Source organism: Heloderma suspectum, chromosome 2 (assembly GCF_057233095.1).
Source record: "Heloderma suspectum isolate Gila_16-S chromosome 2, 16-S_ref, whole genome shotgun sequence".
NCBI lineage: Eukaryota > Metazoa > Chordata > Lepidosauria > Squamata > Helodermatidae > Heloderma > Heloderma suspectum.
This window is the reverse complement of record NC_139459.1, coordinates 128,738,458-128,751,385: the sequence shown is the minus strand read 5'-3', so window position 1 is coordinate 128,751,385 and position 12,928 is coordinate 128,738,458.

The following is a 12,928-nucleotide window of genomic DNA, read 5'->3' as shown; positions in this document are numbered from 1 at the left end:
AAACTGTGTACAAAAATGCATGTATTAGGAGAAATGTGCATATAAATACATACAGATTTTCATGAAAAGATTTTTTTTTAAAAAAAAGAATTCTCAACATTCAGGACAAACTGAATGTAAGACTGGAAAAATGAGAAACTGAAAGAAACCAAAATGGACAGATTTGTCCATCCCTGGAATTTCTCAGCCAACTCCTTGGGGGCAAGCCTCTTGTTCTATCTGTGGTAATTTGAGTGATCATTTCTGGCAGCCACATGTTGAAATTGCTTCCAGTTTCTTCCTTTCCAGGAATGGCCAACTAATATACCACTCTTGCCATTTAACACACAAGATTTGTTAAGGAAACTGTAACCAGCTCCTTACTGTTCGCCAAATACTTGTACTTCTGATCTTCTTAATTGGATCTAATAAGGGATTAAGAAAATGACGGCCTCTGCAAATTTCCAAGTTGTGTGGTAACTACCAAAAATGCCTCTGTACTGTCTTCCTGCCTTAAGGGTACAAATCCGATGCTCACTTACCTGGAAGTAAGTCCCCTTGAATTTGATGTGGCATGCTTTGGACTCAACATGTATAGGATTTCACGGTAAATGGCATTTGCACGACAATAACCGTGTGTTCCCACAGCTGTGCCCATGAGGAGTAGGACCATTGGACTAGTCTGAAATAGGCCATGGACATTTGCAGGGCCAATTAATTTAAGGGTTTATTATCTGTTGTGTCAATTTTTTTAGCTTAGGAAAACTGTGAGTATCAGGGAACTTGATAGCGGTGTATAAAATTATGTGTGGTGTGGAGAAAGTGGATGTCCCCCCTTCCTCATAATATTAAAGCTCAGGGTCAACCCATGAAGCTGAGTAGTAGGAGACTGAGGGCAGATAAGAAGTACTTCTTCACACAGGACGTGGTTAAACTGTGGAATTTGCTATGACAAGATGTAATGATGGCCACCAACTTGGAGAGCTTTAAAAGCGGATTAGACAAACCATGGAAGGTTGTCAGTGGCTACTAGTCATGATGGCTGTATATTATCTACCATATCTGAGGCAGTATGCCTCTGAATACCAGTTGCTGGGAAACATCAGTGGAAGGATGCTCTTGTACTCATAGCCTGCTTGTGGGCTTCCCACAGGCATCTTGTTTGGCCATTCTGGGAACAGAATGCTGGCCTAGATGAGCCTGATGTTCTTTATCATGTTGTATGTATTTGCAAAGAGGATGTAGACCATATTTTATGTATAATTTGGGTTGTGTCCAACGTCACTCTCACTTAAAGTAGACCCACTGAAACAAATGGGACTTAGAGAGCAACCCAGTGGCCACTAGACACTGTCTAGAGGGCCATAGGATTTTTCAGTTTACTGGCTCCAAGCTTGTTGACAGCGCTACAAGCTCGGAGCTAGGAGGTTGCACTCCCCTCTCTCTCCCCCTCGTAGCCTGCACGGGGAGAACTGCAGTGGCTGCCTCTCTGTGCTTGTAAAACGGAGCATGGAGTGGGTGAAAAGGAGGCGTTTCTAGGGGAAGGGAGGAGACCACAGAAGCCCCTTTACATTGCTTCCTATGGGGTCTCCAGGCCCAATCCTGCCCCCTCTCCAAAGCCCGGGGTAGAGATGCAAAACTGTGTATCTAGCCAAGAATGCAGGGCAGGTGAAGTGCGGGGGGGGGGGAGGATCCCCTCCGTGTTCCCCCTGACCTGCATTGGATGGGCGTCAGTCTCCAAGTTCAGAGGCTGACATCTCTCTCGATGGGATTGCACCTGAAGTACCATTCATTTCAGTGCGTTTCGTCTAAATAGGACTAACACTGGATACTACCCATAGTGATTACAGCTTCTGATATAGAAACATATTTTCTGGCACACTTTCAGATGAGAGAACTGTTTTAATCTGAACTGGAGACTCTATTGAAATGTTCCTAGTTCTCATCCTAGTTTTTCCAGTTGGTGAAAAAATGGAAAGGGTTTTTCTCATGGATTTCCATCAGAGAGGTAACACGAAGGAAGACGGGTGCTGTTCTGATCTGATGTGAATTTGGGAGTTTCATAAGACTGGGCAGTGCTTGGAGACTCTTTTAAATCAGAGAGCTTTAAAGAGAATTCATACTTGCCTTGATTGGTAAAAATTAACTTCTTTGTTTGGTAGATTCTTCATGAAGTTTATACTGGTTAGCACAAGATTTATCTTAGACAAAAATTAGGCAAATGAAAGGACATTTCAAGGAACAGGGCAGTTGAATGGAAAAATAGTGATGCTCAATGGGGCTAGATATTGCACTCACCATTGGGAGCATCAGCCTTCCATGATGAGCATCCAACTCCCTGGCCACATAATTTTGCACAACTCACTGTGTAAATCACAGCCATCACATCATAAGTGTCCCTACCTCTTCTGGCTATTAGCATTATCGTTGTCAGGGAAACTCAAAATATAATGGCCTCTATTTGTACAGTGAGTTGCACAAAACAACTTGAGGACGAGGATCCCACCACAGTTATGTCAGCCCCTATGATGACTGGTCCTTGAGTTGATTAATCTACCAATTATAACTTACAGTTCTACATATGCTCTCATTGCAGGCATCATCACAAGAGATTGAGTGGCTTGCTCAAGGCCACTCAGGAAACCTAAACATGGTCTCCGAAGACCCAAGAAATGCACCTTAATAATTAGTACAAGTTTTTTCCACACAATTTTCATGACAACTCAGTTATTTCTCTGCTGCAGTCATGTTCCTGTTTTTCATGGAAACTTTGCTGCAGCTGACAGGCATCACCAAGGTGGCATGTGCCCGTATTAGAATGAAATCTCATAATAAAATAGGAAGGGAAGAGCAGGCGTGAGGGAGTGAGAGCTGGTGCCAGTAGATCCGTGGTGGGAAACATGTAGTCCTCCAGATGTTGTTGGACTGCAAGTCCCATCAACCCTAGCCAACATAGCCAATAAAGACAGGAGTTGCAGTCCAACAACATCTGGAGGGCCATATATTCCCCATTCTTGAAGTAGATGCAATAATTACAATGGAAAAAGGGAACGGTTAAAACAAATAAATGGGGATTGATGCTCTGATCACATTCATGTGTATACTTTATGTACTTCAGCACACTCCAGTTCCTCTCCCCCTTTTCCGTACCTCCTTTGTGGCTGGTGCAATTCACAGCATGTGGCACGCATGCCTATCAAGAGAGCCAAATTCAATTCCAAATCCAAACATAAGCAGTGTTTGGAAGATGGGAAATTCCTTTGAGGTTCACCCAACTCCAATTTTACCCGAACCCTTAAGGGAAAGCATTTTCTCTTTGAAGCTTCTGTCTGCCCCATTGCATCCTGGGATGGAGGTTTGGGTTGTGCTCTAGGGCTCTCTACTCCAATACGTTCTCTGCACCTAACCCTTTCATTAAGCCTTTGCATATGTGTGTGTAATGTGTAGGATGAATCAGTGCAACCTTGTGAAAGTGAGGTGAGATTAAGCACATGAAAGCTGCAGAACCAGGAGATATTTTGCTTTGGAGCTGCTGGTGTCTAAATTAAAGACAAATAGAAATGGTAGCTGTAATTAATTTTGATGCTTCAAAGTTGAATAGGAATGTTGATTTATCATTTTCCTTTAAAATCTCCACGTTGTTACGGTTACTGCAAAGCTATTCATTGTGCTGTTTTCTTGTTGACAAGTGCCATAGGCAATAATAAATGTTTGAAGAGACTTATTTTCCTAGATAAAAGATAAACTCTTATAAACTGCTTGTTAAGTTGGCATGTATTAAATAGGTAACCGAGGGGAAAAGAGGATAAAGATAATATGGAGGAGAAATTGGCAAAGGACCATGCTGTTACAGGGTGGTTAACTTGTGGCCCTCCAGATGTTGCTGGACTACAACTTCCATCAGCCATTGCCAGCATAGCCGGTGGTGAAGCATAATGGGAGTTGCAGTCCAGCAATCTGGAGGGCCACATGTTTCCCAACCCTGCTTAATAACAATCTTATTTTTTCCTGGATAACTACTATTAGTGTTGACAATCAGTTGAGTCAACTGAATGCAACATTGGATTGTTGTCTCTGCCATGTATACCCACAAACTGGCCCTTTTAGCTGGCAGTCAAAGCAGTTATTTCATTCGACTTCTGGACTTTAGGTTGCAATGTTTCCAGGTTGGATGCTCTGTATTCTGTATATTTTAGTTAAATGTTGCTGTTAGGTGTGATGCGCATCTGACATCTGAGAAGGGAAAGGAAGAAAGGAAGAAAAGAAGGAAGGAAAGAAAGAAAGAAAGAAGAGGAAAGGAGGTCTCCTGCTCTTGAGGGAGATTTAAACATGCGCTTAATTAATGCACCCCTGAAATCATGAGATTCTTCAATACTTGAATTGGCCTGGATTATGTCCAAGGAAGCAGTAAAGGAAGCACATCTTAGGTGGTGGTGGACTGGACCCAATGCATAAGGAGTTACTTCACTTGGAAGAATAAAATATGCTCACCCCATCAGGATTTAGGCAGTGGGAAGAAGTAGGGTTGTGGCTCCATCAGCAACAGCAGGAGTCAGAGAGACTGCACATCAGCAGGACCATCAGGAAGCCTCACAGAAGCCTTGTCTTCACCCTCCAGAGCTTCCAAAAGTCACTACCATACAGGAGCTGCTTAGGAGGGTGCCAGATCCAGAAGCCTTGTCATCTTATCTTCGAGGGAGAAGCTTTTTCACCCTAGCCCACCATGGGAGCTGGGGAGAGGAGAGGACATCTTTATTCTTTTTTTGTTACTTTCCCAAACTGGAGGAGGATTCACTGTGAGAGGATGAGTTCTCTTTGGAGGTGGGTCTTATCTTCTCCCCCATTTTGCTTCTAGTTGGATGAGGAGCCTTTAGTCTGAGAGTGTGAGCTAATAGTGTAGCGCCCAGCCATGGTGAGATGGTGGCTTTGGCTCTAGGGGGCTTGTACTGCCCCTGTGCTTCTTCTAGAGTTGTCGGGACTAAAGTGTGTGTGCATGTGCGTGCCTGCATTCATGCAGTGGAGGCTGGTGGCTGTGAATCCATTCCAGGTTTCAGTCAGTACTCTCAAGGAGCTATCCAAGGTGCTGAACCTTATCCCCAAAATAGATTCAGCACCTTGGATAGCTTCTTTTGAGTTCTGGCTTGTTATGAATGAAACCCAGAGCAAATTCACAACCCCACCGACATTAGAGGCACCAGCTTCTGCTGCATGTGTGTACCACTATGTATTTGGGCTCCAGGCCATTCATTCATTCATTAATTCATTCATTCATCTGTTCATCAGTTAGTTAGTTTTCTTGTTTAATTTAAAACAATCATATCCCATCTTATGGCTTGACAATAGGTTGCCAAGGCGCCTTACAATAAAATGGTTTGGATCCAGGATCTGCTTTCCACGGACAGAAGGCCTTTTCTCGTGGAAGGTGCTTCTGCCTGATTTTTGATTTCTGAGGGTCCCCTAGGAGGCGGGAGGAAGGGTGGGAGGTCCATTTCTGCCAGCCCAGTTGCACACAGCCAAATCTGGATCCCACCCAACAAAACTAACACATAATGAACGCACAAAATGTAAGGTTGGGTTTTTTTTTTTAAGGCAGTGATCAACATCATTGGGACACTGCAAAGTGGTGGCCACATGTTTCAATACGCCCTCCCCAAAACCATTCCCTGCATACACAAAACAAGCATGTCATGAGAATGCTGTACTAGAACCCTTCCCTGTGACATTCAGTTCTACATGTGCAGGAAGTTTATTTTGTTTTTTGTTTAGGGCGTGTATTCGGTTCCTATCTGTATTTGTGGGTGCGATGGCTGTATTTGTATTATATTTATTTAATTTAATTTACAATATTTATATACCGCTCCACATCAAAGATTTTGGAGCGGTGAACAAGATGAAAGAATAAAACCCCATAATTAAAACAATTAAAACATTTTAAAAGAACAGATTCTGAACTTAATAAACCACGGCTGGTCACTCAGGGAAGGCCTCTCAAAATAACAGAGTCTTCAGAAGGCATCGAAAGCAAAACAATGTTGGCACCTGCCTGATTTCTAAAGGCAGAGTGTTCCACAGGAAGGTATTATAGACAATCATAGAATCAGAGGGTTGGAAGGGGCCTACAAGACCATCGAGTCCAACCCCCTGCTCAATGTAGGAAGCCTGGTGGTCTCCCATCCAAGTACTAACCAGGGCTGACCCTGCTTAGCTTCTGAGATCAGATGAGATCAGGAACATCCAGGCCTTTGCAATGTAGATATTATTATTACTTCTGCTTTTATATGTTCTTAGATTTCTTTATCTGTAATTGTTTTCTGCTTAGATTGTTATATTGATCATCATTTTGACATTGCCATGTTCAATATTTTGCTTATATTGTTGGCCTCCGGACTAGGGTGGGTGAGGTATCACTTCCTACTAACAAAAGGCAAAAGAGGGAAGCCATTTTCCCCTGTCTTCCACCAGCAGGCTCCCTGGCCTCCATTCTTCCAAAAGTTCTCTTTTGAGATTGTTCAGCCCGGTTACCCGTGCTACATTACTGTGGCTGACTGCTATTGCATGTCAACTGTCAAATACTGTTAAATGCAAGTTACTACATGCCAGAAACTGTCAAAATGTTGGCTGTTGCAGGTCGTGTGAGCTGCCCAGTGTTGAATGCTACTGTAAAATTGTCAATCTCAAAATATTCACAATCTAGACAAAAGTCAGGGAATACTTGCTGTCTGAATTTGCAGAGATCAGTTCTGAGGAGAAGCAGGGAGTGAGACAGGAAGCATATTCATTTCTGCTCTGGTTTGCAGTGGGTGGGTTTTCCTGAAAATTCCTAACTCCCAGAATCTTACAATTGTGTGACAATCTCAGGGTTTTGTTTTTTTCATTTGGCAAGTGTGTGGGTATGGGGTGGGGAATGCTTATTCATTGCAAAATACATTTGTACTTAATGCACAAAGTTATGAAATGACGGCTGGTCACTTTTCAAATATTTTAAGAACTTAAGAGCCATGCTGGATCAGACCAAGGGTCCATCAGACCAAGGATTCACACAGGGGCTGACCAGCTGCCCATGGGACACCCACAAGCAGGACACGAGTGCAACAGCACCCTTCTGCCCAAATTCCCCAGCCACTGGTGTACATAGGCATACTGCCTCTGCTACTGGAGGTAGCATAGAGGCACCAGGACTAGTAGCCATTGATAGCCTTCTCCTCCAGGAATTTGTCTAACCCCCTTTAAAAGCCGTCCAAATTGGTGGCCATCACTGTGTCTTGTGGTAGCAAATTCCATAGTTCAACTATGCACTGTGTGAAGAAGTACATCCTTTTATGTCCTGAATCTTCCACCAACCAGCTTCATGGGATGACCCTGGATTCTATGAGAGAGGGAGAAAAATGCCTTCCTATCCACGTTCTCCACACAATGCATAATTTTGTACACTTCTATCATGTCTCCCCTTACTCTCCTTTTTTCCAAGCTAAACAATCCCTGCTGTTGTAACCTTTCCTCATATGGGAGTTGCTCCGGCCCCTTGATCATTTTAGTTGCCCTTTTCTGCACTTTATTCAGCTCTACATTATCTTTTTTTAGGAATGATGACCAGAACTGTACACAGTATTCTAAGTGTGGTCACACCATAGATTTATACAATGCTAGTATGATATTTGCAGTTTTATTCTCAGTTCCTCTCCTAATTATGCCTAATATGGAGTTTGCCTTTTTTACAGCAACCACACTGGGTCGACATTTTCATTGAGCTGTCCATCACAACCCCAAGATCTCTTCCTTGGCTGGTCATCACCAGCTGAGATCACTTCAGGTCACACTTGAAGTTGGGATTTTTTGTCCAAACATATAAAAGAATTATTTTCATATTCCTGTATAAAGTGTTCAGTATGCTGGCTGCTGTGGAATGCTTGGTGTATTTATTTTGGTACATTAACAGTACAACCCTATGGATGCCTATCAAGAAGTCCCATTGAATTCAATGGTGTTTACTCCCAGGGAAGTGTGTATAGCATTGCAACTCAAGGATACAATCCTATATCATTTACCTGGAAGTAAGCATCACTGAACGCAACAGGACTGACTTCTGAGTAGTCATGGGAATGCACACTCAGTATGTCCAGTGACATTCAGAGCTGGGCCTTTTTCCAGCTTGCTTTTGCTTCAAGAATAACACGTTTCGCTATTTCTCCTTAAGGGATAGTATGGCATCTATGTTAGATATTAATCCAGTTTTAATTTGCTTGCAGATATCTCAGTGAACATCAGGAGATAAAATTGAATTGCCAAACACCGAGTCATCTTCCCTCTGCCTCTATTAGAGTGATTTAAATGGGGTCATTTTGACCTTTTAATCTTCTTGCTGGCAGGGAAGTTGCTCTTCTTGTTATGGTGACAATGCAGTGATTATAAGATGTTTAGAGTGCTCCCAAAGGCCTTGCCCGTGCAGAGGAAATTATATTAACTCCAACAGCTTCAGTGGGAATTATTATCATGTGAATTAGAGAAATGGTAATTAGGTAGTTAATTAGGTCGTTTTCACTGGGTTTCTTTCTTATAAATATAAGCATGATGCTATATGTTTATATACTCAGGAAAGAATGTATTTATTATCTACATTTATTAGTGGCCTATTATCCTAGTCCTGTAGGTGACTATTTAGGTTTCTGTTTTGTTGCCAGTAGTGACCCAATTCCAGTTTAGGAGCGGGGTAAAGCCAGAGGTCTTACATTTAAGCAATAGCTTTGTTTAGTTCAAACTTATTTACAGCCGCAAATAGCTGGAAAGCTTAATTAAGGCAAATAGTTGGAAAGCTTAATTAAGGCAAGTAAAACACAGAATTAAATAGGACCACAGAGGAACTTATTGTGGTCTGGCAGATCAGTGCAATGTTTATGCACTTATGAATAGTTTCAAAAGGGGGCGGGGAGCAATTTAATTAATCAGTGTCAGGAGGCATAGAAATCAAAGTACTATGCATAATTCAGAAACTGCACAGATCTGCTGAATATGTAAAAAGTAAAAATACGAAACACATACACACAAAAACAAAACAGCAGAGAACCAGTTTTCAACCTTTTCTTCTAAATCCCAGAAAGAAAGAAAAAACAACTTTAGAAAGTTTCTTGTCATTCAGAGATGAGAATCAGTCTCACCATGTGGCATGGAATCCTGGGGAAAATGGCTCCTATGCAGTTGTATGTGAAGGATCCTATCTCTGAAAGCTTTTAGGGTGGTGATAAATAGTCTCGGATGTAGTTAAACCCACCAAAGATTGCTGTGGCAGAGGCAGAAATAGGAACAAAGCAGGAGATAGCAGGTATGTATGAGAAATCCATTTCAGTTCGTTATTGAAAATAATTTACCCAGTTTTCACCTCCTGGAACCAAATGCAGACCTGAATGCAATCTGCAGTTGAAGTCAATACATTTCTGAGCTTGCCATGGGATTTGCGGAACAAATATTTGCATGAAAACAATATCCTTTTGGAAAGGGTGCAGAAACATGCATTAATTATTGGGAGAAAAATGTGTACTTTTGATAGATGAACACTATGGGCAGTATCCAATGGGGCGCTGTGCCCCTGCCAATTGTGTTTCATGAGTGGCACCCACTGTTCCCTCAACAGAGATTTAGTGATTCTGGGAGTGACCAAAAACGAGAGGAAATGCTCGTTTCTGGAATGGGGCAGGCCAGCGGAGCTTGCATTAGGGAGCTTCACTGACCTTTGCCAATCCGGAAATGAGCATTTTTGCTCATTTTGGGGCTCCTTTAGGAGGCGTTAAATCTCTGTTGAGCAAGCAGTGGGTGCTACTTGCACAAGGGAATCAGTAAAAGGAGCCACTTGCAGAACCAAATCAGTGGGGGCATAACAGAATCAGAGGGTGTGCAACACACCGATTGGATACTGCTCAGTTGAGGCGTACCCTTGTGAAAATGCATATAAAATGTGAATTGCTATACAAAAAGGAAACAACAACAACAACACTCACCATCTGATATGGGCATCAGTCAGAACGAGCTTTGAAGTGGAATTTGGAGATCCTTGACAAGCTGTATTGGCCCCAGGCCTGTAACTAAGTTACCTGTAGTGTTAGAGGGGCCTAGAGATCCATAATGCTTTGCTTTGGTTCATTATTAGTGCAATTCCCTTGCTAGTGGGCCTCTGAGCGTGTGAGATGAGTCAAAGGCCGATAGTGGCCTCAGCATATTCCATACTATCAAGATGTGCCTGGGAAGTGAACCTATGTTTATGCTGAGCTGCAGGTGTCTATGTGGGGGGAAGTTTCCTTCTGATCAAGCAGTGCTAGTCTATGCTGGGAATGAATGCTAGTCGGCACTTGCTAGTGTTGTGCTGCCTCACTGCTAACATATATGTTATAAGACCGATTTTACCCCATGGCTCTGGGTTCAGAGAAGCTGTCTGATCCAACCATATGGTACGCCTGTGTGCTGATTGTACTCAATAAAGTATCTCCTTGTAAGTAAACCTGGATCTGATTTATCACTATCTTTGCACCTCTAAATTAAGAGTTCTAAGCCTACTCCAGGGGCAATACACAACCTTACATTTTGCTGACTCTAGGAGAGAGCAGTAGGTCAGCGGTGTGACTATTTAAAAATACATTGCATTGCAAATTATAATCATAGGATAACACAGCAAACAAAACAAAAGAACATCCATCAAGGAGGCTCATCACGATACCAGTATGTAATTGAGTTTAACACTTAACACAGTTATTCAGATCACTAATGCAGAGAGTGCCCTTTCAGAATGACGGGTTGAGAAGGTGGTCTGACAATAAACTTACCTTGGTTGACCTACAGTACGTACAGATGCCAAACTAAGTTAAAGGCATTTGGTGGAGTGGCACATCTAGAAGGTCTGGATTACTGAGTCAGTTTGTCCAAGAGGACAGGGTATCTAACCCAGGCATACCTGTTCTGTACAGAATACTGTACAGAATACTGAGGATTTCAAATGACAAGTAATGTCCACATGAGCCATTGCTTGCAAAAAGTTAATGAGGGTGTATCTATAATTGTGGTGCTCTGGCTTCATCCTGCTAATGTTCCCTTCCTGATTAGCAAAAAGAAAAAGTGTAAATTCTGCAGTGTTTTAAACAATGTGTTGGCTTGTGTGTCAACATTGCAAATCACTTGGACAGGGGATCTAAAACGTAAGTACATGTGCCCATATTAGAAGAAAATTAGTACGTTTTGAAAGAGGTGCATTAGGAATTGGGAGGAGATACACCTTCCATACCTCTGCTTGCAAGTAAACTTCTGATGCTTTGGAGTCTCCCTTCACCTAACAGAAAATGAGATGCTGCACTGCAGCTATGTGTACTGCACAGCAAGCATGCTCACTCTCTAACCTGGAAACAGTGACATCTAGTGATGCAAGACAGCATAGTTTAAATCTGTGAATGACTTAAAAGAAACAGGACAGTTGTGTGTGTGTTTATACATAGGAGAGATGTAATTCCAGAGCCTGTCAATTTCTTGTAAACCCCCTCCCCCAACTCCTTTCAATCTTTCCTGAAACTACTTCTATGCCCTGCTTACTTAATAACAATTAAAAGTCCTGTCACACCTTAAAGACTAATAAACTTATTTTTGGCTAGGGGTGGATGGGTTGTCTGGCCACCTGCCAAGCCCCCACCCCACTCATGTGCCCCTTGACCCGTGCCCACCCACCCACCCCTGCTTGTCCAACTGCCCGCACTCACCCCAGGCCCATCCGGTGATCTCTGCAGCTGCCATTTGGGGGGGGGGGGAAGTGCCTGCAGATATATGCACATTTGCTCTTAAACAAAACGGTGCTGTGAATGGCCAATAAACACAAGAATACAGACATAAATAAATGGCCTATTTACACCTGTAACCTTGTGTACATTGGCCAGTCACAGCACTGTTGTGTGTAGAGCAAATGTGCACATATTTGCTCTTATAGTTCCCAGACACGATCAGGCGCCCACAGTATCCCTATTTTTGGCATAAGATCAATCAGGTGCGTTATCAGATGAAGGAATATCCTCAGTTAATAAGATCTATCAAACGAAGCATTATCCTCAGTTGGCAGATGTATCTATCTATATCTATAGTTATATATAAGTATAAAAGAAGCAAGAATAGGGGAATGATTTCATTACAAAGTGAGGCCAGAAGGGCCACCAATGGAAGAGGGAGGTGTGAAAACAATAATGATTTTCTAATACTCCTCACATTGGTTTAATTTTTCAGGTGTCTAAAATTTTCTTCAAAAAGAATCGTAAATCAAGGCTATGGGTGTAAAGGAATCAAGCTACACAGATGATATAATCTAGAAATCTGGTTTGGTATGTTGCTTGATACCGCTTCAAGGCTTAACATGCATGGAAAAATGGTTCTTGGAATGTATCGCTTGAGACTGCAGGTGCAAGATGGGTGAGTCACATGTCGGAGCGCTCTCTCATAAAAGTCCTTTGTTCATTCAAAGCTAGCATATCAGGGAAAAGCCATCTGGAGTGCCATTTTTTGGTAGAAATCCAGGGTACAAATCAAATCAATCAATCAAGACTAGGCTAGAACCCTTCTCGCTGACAGCTAATATTCAGTATATATGGTCAGTTCAGTCATGCAATGCTACACCAACTGTCCAAATAAATAGAACTCAGAAACAGTTTTATCACATGACATTAGCCCTATGCAGACATTTTAGGCCTCATATGACTAGCATTGTATGAGGGGAGAGCTGGGATGTGTTAGCTAGCTCCACCTTTCTCCAGCATATTTATCTCCTGGCCTCCACTGTGTTGGAGGGTGAAAGTTTGCAGCAGGGAGTCTGCTGTACTTGTATACACAGATCAGAAACCGTGATAAAGGTTTGTGATTGCAGGAACTCTTTGGGCTCCTTCACACTCAGCTTTTATCCTGCGATGGAGATTGCTCCTTCACGGAAGTTTGCAGG